This window comes from Mustela lutreola, chromosome 10 (genome assembly GCF_030435805.1).
Source record: "Mustela lutreola isolate mMusLut2 chromosome 10, mMusLut2.pri, whole genome shotgun sequence".
In the NCBI taxonomy this organism is placed as follows: Eukaryota; Metazoa; Chordata; class Mammalia; order Carnivora; family Mustelidae; genus Mustela; species Mustela lutreola.
Window position 1 is genome coordinate 105,776,814 of NC_081299.1, and position 25,647 is coordinate 105,802,460.

Below are 25,647 nucleotides of genomic sequence, written 5' to 3' on the forward strand. Positions count from 1 at the left end.
CATGTGTGCCAAGACCCAGGACCCGTCCCCTGTCCCGCTGCTCGGCCCTCACCTGGCCCTGTAGCTTCCCCACCCAGGCTCGGGGTGCATCCTGTGCCTCTCTCCCGGCCCAGGAATACCGAGTCCTCACGGACATCATGCTGCTCCAGGCGGCGGCAGAGAATTACTGCCTAGAGCCCCAGCATCCATTCACGGCCTGGTTCTGGGCTGTGGAGCGGCTCAGCGAGGATGACAGGTGAGGCCCACTCAGGAGCTGGGTCAGGTGACGTCGGGGTGGACTCTTTCTGCTGGCCCCGCCTGGGATCCTCCTTCTAGGGCTCCCTGGGCAGCCAGACACCAGCTGTGGGAAAACCCTGGGAGGGACTCCTGAATGCCAGCTGCTGCTCAACTCACAGGTGTCACTCCCTCTGTCCTTAGCTACAACCTGTCATGCCAGCTGGAGCCGCGGTCCTAGCTGGCCAGCAGAACACAAGCACCAGGACCACTGGCTACAGCCACCATCAGACCTGAACCCGTGCACACTGGCTGAGCCAAGGATTGCCCCTCGGCCCCTGGGCTACTTGTGGTGCACGAGCCCCATCCGCTGCTCAACACCCCTTCCTCTCCCCTACAGAATTACTTGTTCTGGAGGGGGCAATATTGAATATAAATAAAGGGTTATTTAACCACAACAACAACAACAACAACAACAACAACAAAAAGGAATGAGAACCCTTGGGATTAAAGTTTTCTTACCAAAATAGTAATAGTAATAATAATAATAATAATAATAATATTAAAGATTTTTATTTTCTCCTCTACCTGCCCACGTGTGCGTTTGGTTCTTTTATTTCCTACGGTAATGTACAACGTGTCCAGACTCTCTTCTTCATTCCTGAACCCAGAAATCTTACAGAGTCAGCAGCTATTCAATGGGGCAGAAAGGAGAGGAGCCAGCCCTCCTCACTTCTGGTGGCACTACTCAATACTGGTGGCACCTCCAAATGCCGTTTCCTCAGAGGACAGGTTCATTTCTGTGTCAGGCATCTGGGCAAACAGCAGAGACAGCCCTCAGGACCCCTGAGATGGAGACGTTGCAGGTCCTTCCCCAGGAAGGCAACATACCCTGACCAGGAGAGTCCTGGAGAGTTCCTTCCCCTCCCCAGAACTATGTGCTGCCCAGGAGAGGGGCTGCTTCTCTCCCCTCTAAAGCAAGGAGGACGATGTCTTGCTTCCTTGGGGATATGCTATGTGTGCGTGTGCTTGTGTGGGTTTGGACCCAGTATTTGGAACTGACGGTTGTCGAGGTCAGTCTCCTGAATTGCATCAGCACGATGTAGGGAAAACACATGCAAAGAGATCCAACCCTGCCTGTGGAAGCTCCAAAACCTGAGGAAGATATTTTGTAAATGGAAGAAGGGCAGGCAGGACATCCCGTCCTCAGTTTCCCTATAGGCTCTCCAGGTTCACCCTTTACCAAGACTGGAATCCCCCTGGGATCCTTATCCAGGATCTCTGGATTCCTTTTCCCTGCTTCTTTTGGGTGAGGCTGGAGAAAAACTAAAGAAACTGGGAGGTGTCCCTGGCTCTATTCACATCTATGCTGACCTAGGAACTAGGATGTCCAGCCATCCTGCATTTCCTTACGCAGTTCTTGGCAAGGCCGTGGGGCCCTTCAGGCCCCTGACCCTCTTGGTCAGGTCCATGGTAGCCACTGCTCCCTGGCTGGGGCCTGATGGAGCAGAGATTGGTTCTCCCTTGCCAGGATAAAGGTTCGGATCCTTGACCAGAGAAACCCCACACTCTCCTGGCTGGCCAAGGGCACTGTCATGTCCAGGTGGTTCTGAAGTCCCTGGTCTCCATCATCCACCAGGTGACACACCCATGTTCCACTCACTTGTCTGAAATGGGGAACTCGCCTGACACGGTAGACCAACACACACAGGGAATGTGAGCAGGGGAGAAGCATCTATCGTGCAAATGGATGTGAAACGAAGCAAGGGTAGGAATCCTTCTCTCCAGACACAACAGACTCTGAACCAAAGGGGGGAAGTACGAAGCCACAGAGAAGGACACTACTTCCTCGCAAGGGAGGCCATGTAATAGGAGAGAACATCTCGAAATATGTAGACACGCACCAGGGGAGCACCCAAAGGCATCCTACAGTGCATAACAAATTAAGTCACCTTTGACAGCAGTACCATGCAGTGGGGGACTCTAACACCCCACATCTGCTAATGGACACAGGATCCAAACTGACAATCAACAAGGAATCTATGGCATTGAGGGATGCACCCGTTTCAACACGTAGATGCAGAACCTTCCACCCTGAAACAGCAGCATCCGCAGTGCTTTCCAGTGCACATGGAACATTCTCCAGAGTAGATCACTCGTTAGGGCACAACCCAAGTCTCAACAAACTCCAAGCGATGGATATCATCCCACGCATCTTTTCTCAGCACGATGCTATGGAACGCCAAATGAACCCTAAGAGCAACCCTGGAGAGACCACGAATCCATGGAAGTTCAATTACATGCTACCCAACCAGCACTGGGTCAACCCGGAATCCAAAGAGGATGTCCAAAATTACATGGAAGCAAAAGGACACGCCAAGGGTCCCCAACCTTGCAGATGCAGCGCCAGGGAATCTAAGAAGACAGGATCCAGCACCACAAGAAAAATCCCCAATACCATCAGCTGACACATAAGGACCTAGCCAAAGCACAACACAGAGCTCCTGAGCAGTCGCTCAGCCTGGGCGAGTTGGAGCTCCTGCTGTTGGGTGCAGGCTTAGCTTCCATCTCGACTCTAAGTCCCAGCCTGGGGGGTGTTCTTTCCTTTCTCCCAGAACCATCCCCACCAGGGCCACTGGGGAATCAACCCTTCAGTGGGTTCTCGGTAGAGAGAATTGGCCCAAAGGGCCCAGGAAACAACCACCCCTTCCCCGCTGGTGGATCAAGGTGGCCCATTAGCGTTCCCTCTGTGGAACATTCCACAGTGCTTTTGGGGGGACGACCCTCTCAGGCTCTGATGCCCAGGGTTTCTCGGCAAAGGGCAGATTCCGACTGAGTACCCCTGGGAGGGACCTGACACTCTGCACTTCCAGCATGCTCGCAGCTAATGCCCCGGCCACCAGTCCCCGGAGCACATGGAGAGACAACTTGCCAGCGGACCACTGGACAAAACGTCCTCTCTTTCACCACCAGGAAGAGATCGATGGGCAACCGTCTGGCAGCCACAAACAGGTGTTTGATTGTCAGGAAGATCAACAGCCAGGCAGGGCTTGGTCCACCCCCCACAGGCCTCTCCTCCTCTTCTCCTCCAGAGTATAGGGAGGCAGGATGGCAGGAAAGACAGTTTGTTCAGTGGAAGCGAAATCCTGAGCTTGAGTCCCTTTCTCCCTAGTAGCCTGGGCACTCCTACGCTGCTTCCACTGTGGCCTCTGTGCAAGGCCATTCGAAACACCAGTGCTGGCTTGCCAAGTTCCGGGATCCTGGGCAGAAAGCGATGGAACACAAGAGAGTCCCAGGGAAGTGACAACGGGTTTGGTCATGAAAGCTTGAAGCTGTCAAAGACCATCTCTTGCCCTATGTTCCCTTGGTCAGAAACCTTTCAGCAACCGCTCAGAGGAGAGACAGGCAGGTACAGAGCAGGGATGGGGAACCCTGGGAGCCACTGTGGACCGAACCTGGTGGTCTCTTCTCCACAATTCACACAGACCAAGATACAGACGGAAGACTTAACATCCGTGGGTGTTTTGTTAACATGGGCTTTGATTCATGTGTGACTTTTCAGAAACAGAAAAGAATAAAGGGAATCAGGAAAGAGAGGCCATCAAAAACACCGGCTCAAATATAGGGAACATACTGGTGGGAACCAGGTGGGCGGAGGGGTGGAAGTGGGGGTGGGGATTAAGAAGACACTTACTGTGCTGAGCACGGAGTCACATACAGAACTCCTGAATCCCTACTCTTCAACTGAAACGACGAAAATACTGTACGTCCATTAGACTGTATTTTCAAAATTGTCTTTGAAAGGTGGGTATTAGGAGATCGAAGATGAGATTACGCTCTGAGAGTTTCCCAATCAGGTCTCCTCAGGCTGTACGTGAATGCACATTAAAGATCAGTGAAAGAGCCCAAAGACAAAAGTGACATCTGTTGATATGGAAAGGCCAGTGCCCACCTCTGTGATCACAGAAAAAACACACCTTCCTATGATATTGGCTGTCGTAAAAGCATTTCACCCACGTCCCCTTGGAGCTACGCTCCTCTGGTATTTCCATTCTACCTCGTTGTGTGTCTTCATGAAGTAGTTGAAGGAAATATTGCTACCCCGTGTTTGGTGGACTAAAGCAAAGCTGGCTATTTCTAGCCCCTGGAAGACTGGAGCTAGAGGGCCTTCTGGAAAACACTGCACAACTGGATCTCTCATCGTCTTCCAGAGAAGGAAAGGGAGGCCCCACAAGGGCACCAGGGGAACAGGAACACAGAGGAGGTTCTCCTGACACCAGCTTCAGGATCCCAACTCCCTGAGCAAGAATGAAGAACCCCCGTCCCCCCACACACAATGGACACATATCACTGGAATGGGTCAGTTCCCAGGAAAAGCGAAACGCGGCCAAACATGGAAAGGTACACAATAACCTCACTGAAAGAAAGCCCACTGGGATCCCCTGCCCTGGGTCTTAAGTTCCACCTATGCATGAAGCCATTTGATAATCACAGGGGAAGGGAGGGAAAACTGAATGGGAAGCCACCAGAGAGGGAGAAAAACGATGCGAGGCTCTTCCCTAAGAAACAAGCAGAGGAGCCTAACAAATAGCAGGGAGCACATGGGGAGTTAGAGAGGAGAAGGGAGTTGGGGAAAACTGGAAGGGGAGGTGAACCTTGAGAGACTATAGACTCTGGAAAACAATCTGAGGGTTTTGAAGGGGCGGGGGCGTGGGAGGTCGGGGTACCAGGTGGTGGGTATTATAGAGGGCACGGATTGCACGGAGCACTGGGGGTGGTGCAAAAATAATGAATACTGTTATGCTGAAAATAAAGAAAAATTAAATTTAAAAAAAAGCAAAGAAACAAGCAGAGGGTTGCTGGAGGGGAGCTGGGTGCGGGTATGGGACGATTCGGGCAGGAGCATAAAGGAGGGCATGCGATGGGATGAGCACTGGGGGCGAAACGCAACTGATGAACAGCTGGGCACTACCTCGGAAGCTGATGAGGTACTGTACGGTGGCTTACTGACTTTCCACAACAACAACAAAATACAATCCAAGGTTCTGTGTTTCCTTGATTTTCAGTGTGGAAAATACGGGATGATTTCTTTTCTTCCCTCAAGCAAGGAAATGACATAGCCTATTCACGAGGAGGCAATGCTCAGGACATTCTACCCCTTTCAGCCCTAGAGAGGTTTTCAAACAGGCTTTCACCAGTTGCAGTCCTCATGCCCTTCTAGTCATTTCGGAGCACTCTTGACAGGGGGCAAACCCTTTTTTTCTTCAAGGTGACTCACCCCAAGCAGGTAATATCCCTACGTGCCACAGGAGCGACTACAGGTGCGCCCCCTCCATCCTTTCCGAGGGCCTCACTACAAGTTTTCCAGAAAGGTGGCATGAATAGTAGTGGCTGGAAGGTGGATGCTGCATGACATCCATCCCTTTGTTCACTTGAGGGATGACTCGGGGCAGGGTCTCCATCTCAGTCGTGGACGTGCCAGAGCTCTCCAGCTCCCCTTCAGACACGGCCCTGCCCTCTCTCCCATCGAAGAACCTGCAGAACTACGTGACCATGAACTGGGAACACACAACAACGGTACAAAGGTCTTACCTGAATTCAGCTCAGCATGGCAATGACAGACTGGTCCCTCTTGGAGGTTGTTCCCAGTGTCCTTGAGGCATTCGAACCCCTTCTTGGCGGCTGACTCCAGACAGTGGCTCACCTGTCACAGTGGCTCACGATAGAGGGATGAGAAGTTCCTCGGAGACAGGTGTCACCACACCACTATCATCACCCTTTGTCGTGGAAGGAGTCTATGTCCCTCGTCGGATTAAGAAACCCTTCAAACAGGACTGGAGCAGGGTGCAATAAAAGGCTCCCTGTGAAGAAGGGCTGAGCTTGGGGACATGTCCAGTCCTATGTCTCACTGCTGCCATCACCACACACAGTGCTGCCCCAAATGGGCAGGGTACCATTTCCAGTACACGGCTCCTGCTCGCCCACCGTACCTATTCCTATCATCGCGCCATCGCATCTGGTCAGGACCCCAGCATCAGGCCTGTGCGTCTCCAGTTCCTGCTGCTGCCTGCCTCCACCAGCGATCCTGTTTCATCTCTGAATTCCGAGCGCCGCAGCATCCATCTTCCTCACCTTCACAAAACAGGATTGCGCAATGATTTCATGGATACGACCTGCAAGGCACAGGATGGAAAAGAAAAGGAAACTCACACACGGGACATTCAGGACACTTAAAATCTTTGTGACTTGAATGACGTTATCAACCAAGGGAAAGCACAGTCCAGAAGTCGGGAGAGCATGTTTGCAAACCATGGATCTGGCAGGTTCTCAATATCCACAATAGCTAGAGATCCCAGGAACTCAACAACATCAACAACAAGAGAAAAACAAGTCAAAAGTGATGTGTGAATGTACACATGGGCAAGAGACCTAACCTCAAAGCTATACGCAAGGAACGAAATTGCAAGCGATGAGATACCTTTATGCATCCATGAGGTTGGCTCCCCATGGAAAAAGAAAAACAAAACAAAACACAACAAAGCAAAGCAAAACAAAACAAAACACTCGGGAGAAAGGAAAAGACCAAGCCATGGCAAAGATAGAGAGAATTAGGAACCTTGCTGATTGGGTGTGGTAGGAATGTTTAAGGGTATGGTTGTGAAATCAGTATGACAGCTCTTCCCAAAAATCAACTTTAGTGGGACACCTGGGTGGCTCAGTCTGTTGAGTGCCTGCCTTCGGCTCAGGTCACGGTCTCAGGATCCGGGGATGGAGTCCCGCATCGGGCTTCTTGCTCAGCCGGGAGCCTGCGTCTCCCCTGCCTGCTCTGCCTGCCACTTCTCCTGCTTCTGCATGCCTCTTTCTCATGCTGACAAATGAATGAATAAACTGTTTTTAAAAAATCAACTTTCGCACTACCGTGTGTTTTAGTACTTGCCCTTCTGTGCTAGGTACCCACATTCATGAACAGGATAGTGTGGTCCTGGAGACTTATCTGAGCACACCTTCTCATGGCAGCATGGTTCCTAAAAGCTAACCCATGAACGCAATCCAAGTATCTGTCCAGGGAGGAACAGATGTTGTATATACAGACGTTGGGATAGTATTCATTCGCTAAAGAGGACAAAAACATTGACATGCGCCACCCCGTGGGCGAAGGTTGAGGAGGGTATGCTAAGTGAGAGGAGTATGCATGAAGATAACCAACTTTGACTCCACTCTGAGGACCTACCTAGAGTGGATTCCGAAGGACAGAAAGTAGAATGGTGTTTGCCAAGGGCTGGAAGGAGGCGCTCGCGGGAAGAGTCTGACGCATGCTAAAGAGCTTTAGATGGACAAGATGCCAAGGAGATGGGAAGGTGGGTTCCAGGGAGCTTGGACAAAGACATTAATGCTTTTTAAGACATTTAGAATGTACTCCGTGAACTTCATGGACTTCACGACCTAAAAATAAATTGCACTGAAAAGCTGCAAAGATGGAGAAATGAACACAGGACCACTTCATCTGGCCCTTTATATCCTTTCCAGGTAGGTCCTCTCTCAGCCATTCGACTTCTGCCATTTTCCTTGAGACAACATGGAGCCAACAAAATGTACTTCTGTGCCTACTTCGAGGTTGAAAAACAGAATTGCCCCACCCGGGACAACTTTATGTGAGAAGGTATTTTTCAGAGTTAATTTCTTGAGGCCTGTTATTCCTTGATCATGTTTTGAAACAGAACCCAAACTGAACATTCTCCTTCGTCTGCTTGATTTTTCCTTCCCTGATTTTTTCCCCCCACTCAGAACCCATTGTTGATGCAAGGGCCTTGGGTGTTCCTATGCCTGTCGTCATCTACTGACTTTAGCTTCTGCTGTTTCCAGTTTTGCTTACGTGTCATTCCTTTACCAAGTCAACTTTCCTGAGGCTCATTATGAATAGTAAAATATTTTCGGCCCCAGTTGGATTGAAAGAACTGACATCGAGCACTGTGCACGTCTCAGCTACACAACACAATGACTTCATTTTCCTAGGCCCTAAAAGGATGACCAGAATAAGTGGTGTTCACAAGGATTCCTGACCATGGGGGTGGGCACAGGGAGTTCTTGGACATATTCCTTGGCTGTCTAGGAGTATGTTCCCAGGCGTGGAACTCTGGGATCCTACGGTACATTGTTGGTTGGGAGCATAGGAGCTAACAAATGCCGGTGAGGACACGGAGAACAGGGAACCCTTGGACACCATCCGTGGGAATGCACACTGGGACAAGTCACTGTGCAACACAGTATGGAGGGTCCCACAGTCTAGAGATGGACCAACGCACCAAACAGTGCCATGCGAAAGAAAAGAGCAAGCGTTCCGTGAGACAAACGAAGAATACTCTGAAAGAAGGCTGCAGAGTCATTGGAGAGAAAGGCCCGAAAGGCCTCACTGAGGGGGACAGCGCTGAGGACAGAATGAAAACAAGGGAGCTAGTCCCGCACAAGTCTGGCTGCCCTGTGTCATGAAGAGGGAAGGCACCTCTGCCTTAGAGCCTCACTACCAGAAGCTGGGTTGGCCAGAGGACATGAAAGAGGCATCCAGTGTGGCTGGAGAGCAACTGGGAGCAGAGCAGAGGGTAGTGAGGAAGGCAGGGACAGGGCCTCAGGCCTGGGAGACAGGTAGCGATCTCTTGTCCCTCTGCAACGGCATTGCCCCAATACCCTGCATCTTCAAATGCACGGACTGAATGCCCCACGGTTGTTGCAGAAGAGGAATGGAGGCACAATTTCGCATGTTTCCTCCACATCACCATACTTGTGAGCCCGTGGTTGTGACTGAGGCTCGACTAGCAGAGGATTTTCCCCAACTTAGCACCCATCATTCGGGGAGCCATTCAACTCAGAATCTGAGTTTCTGGGCGCATGTTGGCCTTGCCACTGCCTCCGTTCCTGGCACTGTGAGCCTCGATGGATGGCAGCCCCAACCATCTGGGCATGCTTTTCGCTTCAGAGTCCGAGAAGAAAAGGGGAACAAGGGAGAAGTGGACCATGAGCAAAGAAACTAGGAAGTGCGCAACTCCTTGCCTGACATCTAGAGAAACACGAGGCATGCTATTTCATCACGTTGAGTAAGTACATCGTGTGGCTCAGAAGCCACTCGCTAACCACCCAGAGCTTGGAGAGTGATGCCTCCACCACAGGTCGGGATCCCTGGGAGCCACTGTGAAGGCTGCTCCCCTCATATACCAGAACGAGGGAAAGAGGTCTCATTCTAAAGCTATGTGGGAAACAACTGAACCGTTTCACTACCGAGGATGACCAAGTCTGCATCTGCGTGCATTTCCACCCCATCATGGTGCCCCATTATAATGACGCCAAGAGGGAAAGGGACGGTTCCAAAACGACACAAAGCCGGGACCCAGGCCTCCTCGGAGTGTTCCTCCAGGCCATGTCCCACCCCTTCCTGCAATTCATCTGGCCTTCTATGTGTGCCTCTGATTCCCGTGACACCGTCGCACACATACCACAAATACGGTCTACATACACCCTAAGATGTCCCAAGGAACTAGATTCTCCCTGGTCCCCACTATGCAGGTTGGGAATGTGGGCACTAGGGGAGACACACAATGACTGAGGACACAGGAGTGGGAAAGGACAGAGAACAAACGTCTGACTTCAGCTCTGTCTCCTGAAAGGGAGGACCTGAGTGCCAATTCCAGAGCATGGTGCCTCTGGCACTTTTGGCTCATTGTGTACAGTCCCGGGGAAGAGAGGTCAAGAGTCAAGTGAAGGGGCTGCAGAGAGGGGGTGACTTTAAGAAGGGCCCCAGGTATTAGAATCCTGAAAGCGTGACCTCATATTCTTCATGATAGGCCCCAACCGAACTTGGAACTCTGGTAACCAGGCACCCACTTTCAAAGGGAAACCTGCTCTCCAGCACACTTGAGTGGAGACCTTCGACAGAACACCATGTTCAGTTGTTGTCTTCCTACTTCCAGGGGTGCTGGGCCCACGGGAGCCCAGAGCCAGAGACATTACTGCAGTTGCAGACAGTGCTTCAGCCCTCTTTTCCGAAGCTTCTGGTCATGGGGCCGGAGACACCAACAGGTAACACAAGGCAGCTCGGGGCAGCCCACTGGAGAGCGGGCAACAACTGTGGTCCCACCTCAGCGGGCACACACCACTGTCCCTTACTGTGTGGGAGCGCGTCTCTCTCTCTCTCTCTCTCTCTGTGTGTGTGTGTGTGTGTGTGTGTGTTTGTAGAAGTGGGGACAGGGGATGAGGGATATGCCCTTCCTGGGCAGAAGCAAGCTGCCTGGTGTTGGAGGCTGGACCCATCTGTCATGTTCATACCCCAGGTCATAGCAGGCTGGATGAAAAGGGGAGGGCTGACACAATGATAAGGCTCATGGAGGTCATGAGCCTTAGAGTGTCCTCTGGCTACCTCCTTGCTCGATGTCTTTTCAGCCATCCCTCTTAGCCTGAACTGGAGAACACGATGTCTAGTGGGGGTGTCCCCTGGTGGCAATGTTCCGGGAGGCTGCTAATGGCTCTTGGCCCTGTGTCTATGGGGCACTGCATTTTCAGAGCTGCACTCCAGAGACTGTGAATGAGCTGGCTGGGGACTTCAACGACTCCAACTCGCTGGACAAGGGTCAGGTGTCCCAGGCCACCCAGGATCAGTGCTGCTCTGAGGTGAGAATAGGAAGAAGCTCCTCCACACCCAGGGCCCCCATGCAACGATGGGGACAAACCTGGGGCCTTCCCAGAGTGTTTCCACTTGACTATTCCACCGGCCCCACCCCAGAGTAACCCACACCTCCGCACATATGCCACACCTATGAGTAAGTAAGGGAGGAAGACACTCTTCACCTACGTGGGACTGGTAGAGAATAGAGTGAATGCTTTCCGGGGCATGGGGGGAAGTTGTTTTGCTTTCTTTCCTCTGGCCTTGTGTTGCTTTTCACGAAGCCATGAGTATCTGGGCCTTTTCCCACGGGTTTTACGATTTTTCCCTACTCATGCCAGCTAAGCTGTGGAGAACCCAGCTGGGTTCTGGAGAACTGGCCCACGCCCTTCTAAATCCTCATACCAGATAGGGTGATTGAACCTACCAAGGGGCCGGTGGGATCAAGCCATTCTACAGGTCTTTCTGGAATGTATCATCTCTCAGAACACATCGAATCCTAGGAGGTCCACCAGCTCACAGGCTCTTTCCCTCTAGGTCCTCACAGTCCCCCCTAAAGGACGTGGTCTGCCACAGTGACTCGGTCTAGCATTGCTGCTGGAACTTGACGTGACTCAAATTGCTTGCCCATTCCAGCAATGCTGCAAGGAACGGGCACCTCAAGGGTCCTCACAGATGATTTGGGTCACTCCATCTGCCAGACCGTAGACCCAAAGATTGGGTGGAAGGCCTCCGATGCCTCCTGGCCCAGGTAGCTGGCTCTGGCATGAGCTGCTGCAAGGCTTCAGCTACTCCACCTCCCTTGACAAGCAGCAGGGACCTCAGGCCACCAACAACATCCAGTCCTGGTCTGGGGTGAGAACGGGCCCAGGTTCATGGCCAGTCTCAGGACCCAGAGATGACCGGGGCCAGGCCACAACCCAGACTAGACACAACTGGCTGCCCTGGGGCCTGCCAAGGAAGGTGGTTTCCCCCTGAACCTTTCTGCCCCTGACAGCAACAGGCCAAACCGCATCAGCATAGGCGAAATGCCATGCAGCCCATGCTTTGGACAGATCTCAGACCCAACGCGGATGATCTTGAGCAGGCTTGGAGATTCTCAACCTCTCTTTTGTCCTCTCGACAGCAGGGCTCCTTCCTCAGGACTCCATGGCATACACATACAGATCTTCATACAGGCTGGGAAGAGACAGACAGGCTATTGCTGTCCAGCTAACCACACATGTTGAAGGCACCAGTACATTTAAGCCTAGATGGGTCCTTTGGAGGTTGCTTTTAGGTTTTCAGCCAAGAACCTTTTTTCTGGGTGGGCACACAAGTCCCTCGTCGTCTTGCCCAAGTTCCCAAAGGGATGGGAGGATGCAGTCTGAGCTCCAGACCCTGCTCTTCCTGGGGCTTCACGGCGTTGAGGCTGACTATGTTGCTCCCCACCCCGCCCCCTTGTCTGCCTACTGGAAAAGGCATCATCCCTGTCCCCGGACGAGGCCTGCACGATGCTGGCGCTCAGAGAAGGCGCAGTGCAGAGATGGGGACATTCCCTGCTGCTATCCTTCCCGGATAGAAGCCTCTCAAACGTCACCACCATGTGCTCCATCTATCAGATGTTCACGTCAGCCCAGCAGGTCCTGGATCAGCAGTTCCCTAGGTGAGTGCCCACCCCGTAGCCAGCACAAGGGGGAGCCTTCCGTCTACTAGTTGTAGGTCTTGGGAATGTCACTGCACCTCTCTGACTTTCCCTCTCCTGTCCGGAAAAGTGGAGGTGCTAAGAGGATGAACCTCGTAGGGCGACTGCAGGGAGTCATGGGAGGAAACATGGCACGCGCCTCTCTGGGGCCCGGCTCTGCAGAAAGGGCTGCTGGACATGCTGGGCATCTTCGCGCTGAACATTTCCCTCTCCAGGGAAGACGCGTTCAGGCTCAACCCTCACAGGCCTGAGGTCCTGCTGGGTCTGTAGAAAGGAAACGGAAAGCTGGCAGCTTGCCTATTGGCAAAGGACCTCTGAGATGCCATCTAGCTGCTCCTGACTGTGGTCCTTTATGTGCCCAGGTCGAGGGGACACTGGGAGCAGGCAGAGCAGCCCAAGGGCCACTCCGGATTTGCAAAGTCTTGTTTGGGATGATTTCATTCAATCATGGCTCTTAAGCACCTAGGAATGCAGGCACTCTCTAGTCACCAAGAGCAGTGAATGGGTAACGTAGAGACAATGTCTGGGTCTCCATTCTCGTCCCAGGGTCACATAGGCACTCTCCACATCCTAAGCACGCATGTCTAGCGTTCATCAGATGGGGCATCTCTGTGACCTACTCTAGGGAAGAATGGATCCACCTCTCTTGGGACCACGAGGATGCACCTCTACGATCAAGGAAGAACAGGATAGGTCTTTGGGTGCCAGAGGAGGTCCTGCTGCCTCCACAGAGCGGGGTGGGAGGCGACAGGGGATGTTGCTGGCGAGGGATGTTCAGAACCATGGATCTCCCAGGACTCTCGATTTCCACGGGAGAGCTCAGTGGGGCGGCTTCCTCTGAAGAAGCCAAAGAGTCCGAGAGAGGTGTGGACGGGATGCCAAGCACTCTGGGAAGCAGAGCCCATTGTGGGCTGAGTTGATGCCTACAACAGCCATTCCTTGGATGGTCCATTCTTGCTCCGCCTGCCCCTATCCATACCCACCTCCGCCGACCACCACCAGTGGGGCCAAGGACAGAAAGGGTGGGGACCGGACCACTCACCCGTCGGCCTCCAACCAAAGCCCAGACACTGGTCTGCAGGGAGGATGCATGACTGAGGGGCCAAAGGACAGACCTATGGGAGGTCCCTCCCTCATCCCACGTGGTCAGCAGTCAGCAAGGACAGCTCCAGAGGGGTTGCACGTGGGCTGGCGCCATTCTGTGGGGCCCACACCGAAAGAATGGTGCTGTGGGAGTAGCGTGGAAAAGGAAGGGAAGGCCAGGTCTCTGACTCTGCCCCACATTTGACTTTCCCCAGCACTCTGTGTCCCATCTTGGGAACCTGGCCCGAGCAGACACGGCAGGATATCGGGCAGTCCCTGCACACTGCCCATGTGGAGGTCAAGGGGGCCTATGTGCACGTCACGTGGCATGACCGGGACCTGAACACCCATGCCCCCGTTCCGCTGAGGCAGCGGCAACTTCTGCAGCTCACAGAGGCTGAGGCGGAGGGTAAGGGGCATTGCAAGCTGGGAAGGCCATCTGGGATGGGGCTCATGGGCTGGGTATTCCTTGAAAGGCCATGGGATCCGTCCTGTTCAGGGAAAGGCACATGGAGTGTCAGTGATGTGGCTGAATCGTTCCCCTTACTCCCACCCCCGTGTCCGCTATGCGACGCGTTCCAGCAGCTGAGCCGGCCAAAGAGCCTCCCATGGAGCGAGAGGCAACCCTGGCTCTGCATCAGCCATCACCTTCAGGGTCCGAGCCAGCCTCCCCTCCACCGGCTGCTCCAGAAGTGGAACAGGGGCTCCTAGGTTACGGATGGTCGCCGGGTCCTGAGGCACAGACGGCTGGGCCATCGGCTTGCCTGGGAGTTTGCACGCCACCTGTCTCAGGTGCCACTGAGCCCACTCCAGCCGCAGAGGCATCCTGCCAACCCAAGAAGCGGCTCAAAGAGAGGGAGCCTGACCTCCTGGACTTCCCTCCCAAGCTGGTGGCAGAGCAGCTCACCTACATGGATGCGGTGAGCAGCTGGGCCCCCAGGGCAGGAGGGCAGGGCCGGCTTTTCTTCTGCTCTCCGCTGCCCTATACCGGCTTTTCCCTGATGTGGACTCCTAGGATATAGGGCCAGATCTCAGCTGCAGCCCTAACCGGCCGGGGAAACCCATCAGGGTTTTTAGACCTGAGCTTTCACTGTCCAGCTGCGGACTGTGGAGACAGGCACGGAGAAGGACTGAGGCAGAGGTACCACGCAGATGCAATGAGTCAGAAGCGAGAGCCCGTAAATGGGAAGGCTCTGGTCCCCCGCGGGGAGGAGGGCAGCTCCCTGGGTGCAATCCCGTCCACGGGTCGCCCACCCATCTGCCTGGGAGCCTGAGCACCATCAACCCGGCTTAGGCATCTGATGCGTCCTGAAGGACAGGCTAGACACGGAAAGCCATGCTTTCAGCCACCAGGTGACAATGGGCACCTGAAAGGAGACAGGGTCCGCAGGGAGGAGCATTTGGAGGAGGAGATGCCCCCTTGGGAGCACCACCTGGAGCGGCCCCCTGGACATGGAATGATCAGGGTGCACACGCCTTCCTCCCTTCCCTTGCCTCTCTTGGCTCCTGGGGCATCCCGCACTGGCTTCCCTCGGAGAAGAAGAGGGGCATGAAATCCAGGCTCTCTAAGCAGGCTCCGGCCACATTCGCAGCCTCCTGAGCTCCAGCTCTGACCTGGGACCCCTCCCGAGGACATGAGCCTTGCATGGGCGAACATGTGTGGGGCTCAACACACCTCCCCCTGTCCCCTAGGAGCTGTTCAAGAAGGTGGTGCCCCATCAGTGCCTGGGCTCCGTCTGGTCCCGGAGGAACAGGCCTGGCAACGAGCACCTGGCACCCACAGTCCGGGCCACCATCGCCCAGTTCAATGCTGTGGCCAGCTGCATCGTCACCACGTGTCTTGGCGACCCAAGCATGACAGCGCGGGACAGGGCCGTGGTGGTGGGCCACTGGATCCGGGTGGCCAAGGTATGCTGTGGGAGCCCCAGCTCCCTGAGGCTCTCCTGAGCCTCGGGAACTGCTCTTCTGTCTTGCTCCCTTCTCAGGGCTGAAGGCCCTGCTCTAAGGCCTGTGGTCCCTAGGCTCTTCCTCCCGGGGGCATGGCCCAACGTTGGGACGCTCAGTTCCCACGTGACTCCTCCTTTGCAGTGAGGGAAAATCCTCCCTCTCGCCAGCAGTGTTCCTCTTTAGGGCTGACCTGTGCCCTTCTGCAGCTCCCTGGACATCAGCTTCACCCGTGGGGGAGCCCTAAACCGAGGGGGGCACTAAAGCTCTCGAGCATCTGGGGCTCCTGCTCTCCCACTGACAGCTCCTTCTCTTCCCTCCCCCAGGCCTGTCAGATCCTAGGGAACTACTCCTCCCTGCGTGCCATCCTGGCGGCTCTGCAGAGTGCCTCCATCCACCGCCTGCAGAGGACATGGGACAACGTTTCCAGGTGAGGAGGCTTCTCTGCAGGAGGGACCAGGATGGAGGCGGGATCTCCCCCAGGCCTGTCCTTTGCCCCCCTCAGTCAGCTTGGACCTCCTGGGAGGCAGCAAACCCCGACCAAAGGACCTGGGCCCGGGGCTGCTCCTCTCAGCCTTCCTGGGGAACAGGCCACCAGGCCTCTTGCTTGAGAAATCCAATGTCCTCCATGCCCCACCCTGGCCTCAGCTGAATCCCATATTTCCACGTGGTGACTTGGCAGCCACTGAAGTCTCGGCCCATGGTTCAGCCAGAACCCCACCCAAACCGAGCTGTTCAATTAAGCTGGGAAGGGACGCCCAGGGGGACGCCCAGGAGAACTCCCTCCCATGTCCTACGAAGACCCCAGTGCTCAGAGCAGCCCAGAGCAAACCCTCAGCCAGCCCCGGGGACATGCGGGGCTTCTCCAAGAAAAGGGACTCGCACTCTACCCTGCCACGTTAGGACTCCCCTGAGCCTAACTTCTTTCCCTCTCTTCTAGGAAGAGCTTCCGAACATTCCAAAAGCTCTGCAGAGAAGACAACCCCCAGGGCAGGGAACTACTCATCAAGGTAGCACGGGAGGTGCAGGGCTCCAAGGACAGGAGAGGGGTGTGAGGAGGCATGATCCTGTGTGGATGAAGTAGGGAATGGCCTGAAGCATTCCTCGGGGAGCAGAAGCCTTTGGCAGGAATGTGCTGACAGCCTGGGCTGAAGATTCCCCCTGGGGCTGGGACAAGCGGGTGCTGCCCATCCACACTCCCTAGGCTAGATTTCAGGTCTCTCTGTGTCCATCGAGAAGGTCCACCTGGGGGCCCACATGAACGCGGACAGCCCAGAGGACAGGCCCCTGCTCACAGATGGGGTGGGGATGGGTTGTGGGCCACAAAAATGATGATCCTAAGAGGATCCTGAGTGCTCAGGAGACCACAGGAGGTAGGTGGAGTTCCCCCTTCTGCCCATGGGAAAACAGGCTCAGGGAGGCCAGGCTCCAAGCTGCAGGTCCCCCATGGACTGAATGGGGGAGCTGAGATTGTTCTACAAGGACTCGTGGCATGCTTCAGGGGAATGGAGCGTCAGTATCAGCAGACGTAGGTCGGACGTCTAGGGTCTGCAGTCAAAGACGGTGGGCGCAAGGGGACTGAGGCTATTCTGCTCTCAAGGATCTTGTCCTTGGCCCTCTAGACGCGGCCCTCGAATAAACTGGCCAGCCTGGTGAGGCAGCTGCAGAGAGCGCGGAAGGGGCTGCCCAAGAAGGTGAGTGTGCCTGAGGGACAGGGCCTCCAAGGCCAGGGGAGAGGGGCTCCTCCCTGAGGGCTAGAAGCGTCCAGATCAGGACAGGTGGGACCTGCCACTCCAGCTCCACCTCCTGCCACCACAGTTGCTCAATGTCTTCTTCCCCCCATGACCAGGAGGAAGTAGTCTAGCAGGCTGGGTAGAGAATGGATTTGGGGCTGGGGAGGGGCCCAGGGCTCCATAGCCAGGGGTTTTTTGAATTTCAAAAAGCAGGCCCTGGAGGGGATTAGGAGGAGTCTGATGTTCTGGGAGGGTGAGGGGAAAGCGAATCCAGGGGAAGCAACTAAGGGTCCTAGGCCCTTTTCCATGTGGGAAAGTGGGGTGGGCCAGGACGCTGAAGTCTTTTCGGGGAGGGCCCCTGTGGGCACCAGACAGCAGGGACGCATCCATCCCAAACCTACCCCTCATGACACAGGGTGTCGTCCCATACCTTGGCACTTTCCTCTCCGACCTGGTGGTGCTGGATACAGCAATGGAGGACTACCTGGAGGTGGGTGAGCCTGAGGATTGTGGAGGAGGGACCAGAGTCCTGAGGACAGGGAGCAGAGAGTCCCCGGACTGAGCCCTGAGCTCTGAGTCCTTCGGAGACCTCCCTTCCCCACAGCCTCACAGCCGCCCCTAAGAACTGGCATCTCTTGCCCATCTCAGTGCTGAGGGAAGGGACTCTGCGCCCATCTCAGTGCTGCGGGAAGGGAGTCTGCACCCAGACGGGTGGCCCAGGACTGGGCAAGCGCCAGCGCATCCTGAAGGTGAAGCTGCATGCGCTCTGTGTGCATGGGCTGCAGCCTCTCCCTCAGACCTTGCCTGTCGGGGACAGTGAAGTCAGGACCCTGCACATCAGCCACACTTCAGGAGCCCAGCAGGCCCTGCCTGCCTGAGGCGTCTGCCGCTCCCTTCAGTCACCACAGACTGTTGTGCTGCAGGGGGCTGACCTGGAGCCCTTTCACCAGCCCCCAGTCTTCCTTCCTCTGAACCCCAGGGCTTGCCCTAACCCCAGTCTCATTGTGTGTGTGGCTTGGCGGCCCCCTCCTGGGTCCTGGCCTACACGCAGCCTCAGAACGGGTGGGTGTAAGCTGCTAGGACTGACCGGGGGCCTCTTTCTGAAGGACAACGGTTGTCTGCTTTCCAGGGCAATGAGATCAACCACCGCAAAAAGAATAAGGTGAGCATACGTAGCCCTGGCTGTAGGGAAGGGCAGGCAACCCCTATCAGAGACGCCCCTGGGAAGAACATTGCTTGGCTCCATCCACTCCCCTCCATCTCCCATTTCCTGGGACAGGTTGCTAAGAATGAAGTGCAGGACCCATCGAGTCAGTCAGTAGGGATCCAGAAGGGCATCAAGGAGAACTTCCCTTGATGGAGGAGGGGCTAATTCTACTAGCCTCTGAGAACAGTTTGGGACCAGAGGAAGTTGCATGCAGGAGGGTGGTCATGTGTGCCAAGACCCAGGACCCGTCCCCTGTCCCGCTGCTCGGCCCTCACCTGGCCCTGTAGCTTCCCCACCCAGGCTCGGGGTGCATCCTGTGCCTCTCTCCCGGCCCAGGAATACCGAGTCCTCACGGACATCATGCTGCTCCAGGCGGCGGCAGAGAATTACTGCCTAGAGCCCCAGCATCCATTCACGGCCTGGTTCTGGGCTGTGGAGCGGCTCAGCGAGGATGACAGGTGAGGCCCACTCAGGAGCTGGGTCAGGTGACGTCGGGGTGGACTCTTTCTGCTGGCCCCGCCTGGGATCCTCCTTCTAGGGCTCCCTGGGCAGCCAGACACCAGCTGTGGGAAAACCCTGGGAGGGACTCCTGAATGCCAGCTGCTGCTCAACTCACAGGTGTCCCTCCCTCTGTCCTTAGCTACAACCTGTCATGCCAGCTGGAGCCGCGGTCCTAGCTGGCCAGCAGAACACAAGCACCAGGACCACTGGCTACAGCCACCATCAGACCTGAACCCGTGCACACTGGCTGAGCCAAGGATTGCCCCTCGGCCCCTGGGCTACTTGTGGTGCACGAGCCCCATCTGCTGCTCAACACCCCTTCCTCTCCCCTACAGAATTACTTGTTCTGGAGGGGGCAATATTGAATATAAATAAAGGGTTGTTATTTAACCACAACAACAACAACAACAAAAAGGAATGAGAACCCTTGGGATTAAAGTTTTCTTACCAAAATAGTAATAGTAATAATAATAATAATAATAATAATAAAGGTTTTTATTTTCTCCTCTACCTGCCCACGTGTGCGTTTGGTTCTTTTATTTCCTACGGTAATGTACAACGTGTACAGACTCTCTTCTTCATTCCTGAACCCAGAAATCTTACAGAGTCAGCAGCTATTCAATGGGGCAGAAAGGAGAGGAGCCAGCCCTCCTCACTTCTGGTGGCACTACTCAATACTGGTGGCACCTCCAAATGCCGTTTCCTCAGAGGACAGGTTCATTTCTGTGTCAGGCATCTGGGCAAACAGCAGAGACATCCCTCAGGACCCCTGAGATGGAGACGTTGCAGGTCCTTCCCCAGGAAGGCAACATACCCTGACCAGGAGAGTCCTGGAGAGTTCCTTCCCCTCCCCAGAACTATGTGCTGCCCAGGAGAGGGGCTGCTTCTCTCCCCTCTAAAGCAAGGAGGACGATGTCTTGCTTCCTTGGGGATATGCTATGTGTGCGTGTGCTTGTGTGGGTTTGGACCCAGTATTTGGGACTGACGGTTGTCGAGGTCAGTCTCCTGAATTGCATCAGCACGATGTAGGGAAAACACATGCAAAGAGATCCAACCCTGCCTGTGGAAGCTCCAAAACCTGAGGAAGATATTTTGTAAATGGAAGAAGGGCAGGCAGGACATCCCGTCCTCAGTTTCCCTATAGGCTCTCCAGGTTCACCCTTTACCAAGACTGGAATCCCCCTGGGATCCTTATCCAGGATCTCTGGATTCCTTTTCCCCGCTTCTTTTGGGTGAGGCTGGAGAAAAAATAAAGAAACTGGGAGGTGTCCCTGGCTCTATTCACATCTATGCTGACCTAGGAACTAGGATGTCCAGCCATCCTGCATTTCCTTATGCAGTTCTTGGCAAGGCCGTGGGGCCCTTCAGGCCCCTGACCCTCTTGGTCAGGTCCATGGTAGCCACTGCTCCCTGACTGGGGCCTGATGGAGCAGAGATTGGTTCTCCCTTGCCAGGATAAAGGTTCGGATCCTTGACCAGAGAAACCCCACACTCTCCTGGCTGGCCAAGGGCACTGTCAGGTCCAGGTGGTTCTGAAGTCCCTGGTCTCCATCATCCACCAGGTGACACACCCATGTTCCACTCACTTGTCTGAAATGGGGAACTCGCCTGACACGGTAGACCAACACACACAGGGAATGTGAGCAGGGGAGAAGCATCTATCATGCAAATGGATGTGAAACGAAGCAAGGGTAGGAATCCTTCTCTCCAGACACAACAGACTCTGAACCAAAGGGGGGAGGTACGAAGCCACAGAGAAGGACACTACTTCCTCGCAAGGGAGGCCATGTAATAGGAGAGAACATCTCGAAATATGTAGACACGCACCAGGGGAGCACCCAAAGGCATCCTACAGTGCATAACAAATTAAGTCACCTTTGACAGCAGTACCATGCAGTGGGGGACTCTAACACCCCACATCTGCTAATGGACACAGGATCCAAACTGACAATCAACAAGGAATCTATGGCTTTGAGGGATGCACCCGTTTCAACACGTAGATGCAGAACCTTCCACCCTGAAACAGCAGCATCCGCAGTGCTTTCCAGTGCACATGGAACATTCTCCAGAGTAGATCACACGTTAGGGCACAACCCAAGTCTCAACAAACTCCAAGAGATGGATATCATCCCACGCATCTTTTCTCAGCACGATGCTATGGAACGCCAAATGAACCCTAAGAGCAACCCTGGAGAGACCACGAATCCATGGAAGTTCAATTACATGCTACCCAACCAGCACTGGGTCAACCCGGAATCCAAAGAGGATGTCCAAAATTACATGGAAGCAAAAGGACACGCCAAGGGTCCCCAACCTTGCAGATGCAGCGCCAGGGAATCTAAGAAGACAGGATCCAGCACCACAAGAAAAATCCCCAATACCATCAGCTGACACATAAGGACCTAGCCAAAGCACAACACAGAGCTCCTGAGCAGTCGCTCAGCCTGGGCGAGTTGGAGCTCCTGCTATGGGTGCAGGCTTAGCTTCCATCTCGACTCTAAGTCCCAGCCTGGGGGGTGTTCTTTCCTTTCTCCCAGAACCATCCCCACCAGGGCCACTGGGGAATCAACCCTTCAGGGGGTTCTCGGCAGAGAGAAATGGCCCAAAGGGCCCAGGAAACAACCACCCCTTCCCCGCTGGTGGATCAAGGTGGCCCATTAGCGTTCCCTCTGTGGAACATTCCACAGTGCTTTTGGGGGGACGACCCTCTCAGGCTCTGATGCCCAGGGTTTCTCGGCAAAGGGCAGATTTCGACTGAGTACCCCTGGGAGGGAACTGACACTCTGCACTTCCAGCATGCTCGCAGCTAATGCCCCGGCCACCTGTCCCCGGAGCACACGGAGAGACAACTTGCCAGCGGACCACTGGACAAAACGTCCTCTCTTTCACCACCAGGAAGAGATCGATGGGCAACCGTCTGGCAGCCACAAACAGGTGTTTGATTGTCAGGAAGATCAACAGCCAGGCAGGGCTTGGTCCACCCCCCACAGGCCTCTCCTCCTCTTCTCCTCCAGAGTATAGGGAGGCAGGATGGCAGGAAAGACAGTTTGTTCAGTGGAAGCGAAATCCTGAGCTTGAGTCCCTTTCTCCCTAGTAGCCTGGGCACTCCTACGCTGCTTCCACTGTGGCCTCTGTGCAAGGCCATTCGAAACACCAGTGCTGGCTTGCCAAGTTCCGGGATCCTGGGCAGAAAGCGATGGAACACAAGAGAGTCCCAGGGAAGTGACAACGGGTTTGGTCATGAAAGCTTGAAGCTGTCAAAGACCATCTCTTGCCCTATGTTCCCTTGGTCAGAAACCTTTCAGCAACCGCTCAGAGGAGAGACAGGCAGGTACAGAGCAGGGATGGGGAACCCTGGGAGCCACTGTGGACCGAACCTGGTGGTCTCTTCTCCACAATTCACACAGACCAAGATACAGACGGAAGACTTAACATCCGTGGGTGTTTTGTTAACATGGGCTTTGATTCATGTGTGACTTTTCAGAAACAGAAAAGAATAAAGGGAATCAGGAAAGAGAGGCCATCAAAAACACCGGCTCAAATATAGGGAACATACTGGTGGGAACCAGGTGGGCGGAGGGGTGGAAGTGGGGGTGGGGATTAAGAAGACACTTACTGTGCTGAGCACGGAGTCACATACAGAACTCCTGAATCCCTACTCTTCAACTGAAACGACGAAAATACTGTACGTCCATTAGACTGTATTTTCAAAATTGTCTTTGAAAGGTGGGTATTAGGAGATCGAAGATGAGATTACGCTCTGAGAGTTTCCCAATCAGGTCTCCTCAGGCTGTACGTGAATGCACATTAAAGATCAGTGAAAGAGCCCAAAGACAAAAGTGACATCTGTTGATATGGAAAGGCCAGTGCCCACCTCTGTGATCACAGAAAAAACACACCTTCCTATGATATTGGCTGTCGTAAAAGCATTTCACCCACGTCCCCTTGGAGCTACGCTCCTCTGGTATTTCCATTCTACCTCGTTGTGTGTCTTCATGAAGTAGTTGAAGGAAATATTGCTACCCCGTGTTTGGTGGACTAAAGCAAAGCTGGCTATTTCTAGCCCCTGGAAGACTGGAGCTAGAGGGCCTTCTGGAAAACACTGCACAACTGGATCTCTCATCGTCTTCCAGAGAAGGAAAGGGAGGCCCCACAAGGGCACCAGGGGAACAGGAACACAGAGGAGGTTCTCCTGACACCAGCTTCAGGATCCCAACTCCCTGAGCAAGAATGAAGAACCCCCGTCCCCCCACACACAATGGACACATATCACTGGAATGGGTCAGTTCCCAGGAAAAGCGAAACGCGGCCAAACATGGAAAGGTACACAATAACCTCACTGAAAGAAAGCCCACTGGGATCCCCTGCCCTGGGTCTTAAGTTCCACCTATGCATGAAGCCATTTGATAATCACAGGGGAAGGGAGGGAAAACTGAATGGGAAGCCACCAGAGAGGGAGAAAAACGATGCGAGGCTCTTCCCTAAGAAACAAGCAGAGGAGCCTAACAAATAGCAGGGAGCACATGGGGAGTTAGAGAGGAGAAGGGAGTTGGGGAAAACTGGAAGGGGAGGTGAACCTTGAGAGACTATAGACTCTGGAAAACAATCTGAGGGTTTTGAAGGGGCGGGGGCGTGGGAGGTCGGGGTACCAGGTGGTGGGTATTATAGAGGGCACGGATTGCACGGAGCACTGGGGGTGGTGCAAAAATAATGAATACTGTTATGCTGAAAATAAAGAAAAATTAAATTTAAAAAAAAGCAAAGAAACAAGCAGAGGGTTGCTGGAGGGGAGCTGGGTGCGGGTATGGGACGATTCGGGCAGGAGCATAAAGGAGGGCATGCGATGGGATGAGCACTGGGGGCGAAACGCAACTGATGAACAGCTGGGCACTACCTCGGAAGCTGATGAGGTACTGTACGGTGGCTTACTGACTTTCCACAACAACAACAAAATACAATCCAAGGTTCTGTGTTTCCTTGATTTTCAGTGTGGAAAATACGGGATGATTTCTTTTCTTCCCTCAAGCAAGGAAATGACATAGCCTATTCACGAGGAGGCAATGCTCAGGACATTCTACCCCTTTCAGCCCTAGAGAGGTTTTCAAACAGGCTTTCACCAGTTGCAGTCCTCATGCCCTTCTAGTCATTTCGGAGCACTCTTGACAGGGGGCAAACCCTTTTTTTCTTCAAGGTGACTCACCCCAAGCAGGTAATATCCCTACGTGCCACAGGAGCGACTACAGGTGCGCCCCCTCCATCCTTTCCGAGGGCCTCACTACAAGTTTTCCAGAAAGGTGGCATGAATAGTAGTGGCTGGAAGGTGGATGCTGCATGACATCCATCCCTTTGTTCACTTGAGGGATGACTCGGGGCAGGGTCTCCATCTCAGTCGTGGACGTGCCAGAGCTCTCCAGCTCCCCTTCAGACACGGCTCTGCCCTCTCTCCCATCGAAGAACCTGCAGAACTACGTGACCATGAACTGGGAACACACAACGGTACAAAGGTCTTACCTGAATTCAGCTCAGCATGGCAATGACAGACTGGTCCCTCTTGGAGGTTGTTCCCAGTGTCCTTGAGGCATTCGAACCCCTTCTTGGCGGCTGACTCCAGACAGTGGCTCACCTGTCACAGTGGCTCACGATAGAGGGATGAGAAGTTCCTCGGAGACAGGTGTCACCACACCACTATCATCACCCTTTGTCGTGGAAGGAGTCTATGTCCCTCGTCGGATTAAGAAACCCTTCAAACAGGACTGGAGCAGGGTGCAATAAAAGGCTCCCTGTGAAGAAGGGCTGAGCTTGGGGACATGTCCAGTCCTATGTCTCACTGCTGCCATCACCACACACAGTGCTGCCCCAAATGGGCAGGGTACCATTTCCAGTACACGACTCCTGCTCGCCCACCGTACCTATTCCTATCATCGCGCCATCGCATCTGGTCAGGACCCCAGCATCAGGCCTGTGCGTCTCCAGTTCCTGCTGCTGCCTGCCTCCACCAGCGATCCTGTTTCATCTCTGAATTCCGAGCGCCGCAGCATCCATCTTCCTCACCTTCACAAAACAGGATTGCGCAATGATTTCATGGATACGACCTGCAAGGCACAGGATGGAAAAGAAAAGGAAACTCACACACGGGACATTCAGGACACTTAAAATCTTTGTGACTTGAATGACGTTATCAACCAAGGGAAAGCACAGTCCAGAAGTCGGGAGAGCATGTTTGCAAACCATGGATCTGGCAGGTTCTCAATATCCACAATAGCTAGAGATCCCAGGAACTCAACAACATCAACAACAAGAGAAAAACAAGTCAAATGTGATGTGTGAATGTACACATGGGCAAGAGACCTAACCTCAAAGCTATACGCAAGGAACGAAATTGCAAGCGATGAGATACCTTTATGCATCCATGAGGTTGGCTCCCCATGGAAAAAGAAAAACAAAACAAAACACAACAAAGCAAAGCAAAACAAAACAAAACACTCGGGAGAAAGGAAAAGACCAAGCCATGGCAAAGATAGAGAGAATTAGGAACCTTGCTGATTGGGTGTGGTAGGAATGTTTAAGAGTATGGTTGTGAAATCAGTATGACAGCTCTTCCCAAAAATCAACTTTAGTGGGACACCTGGGTGGC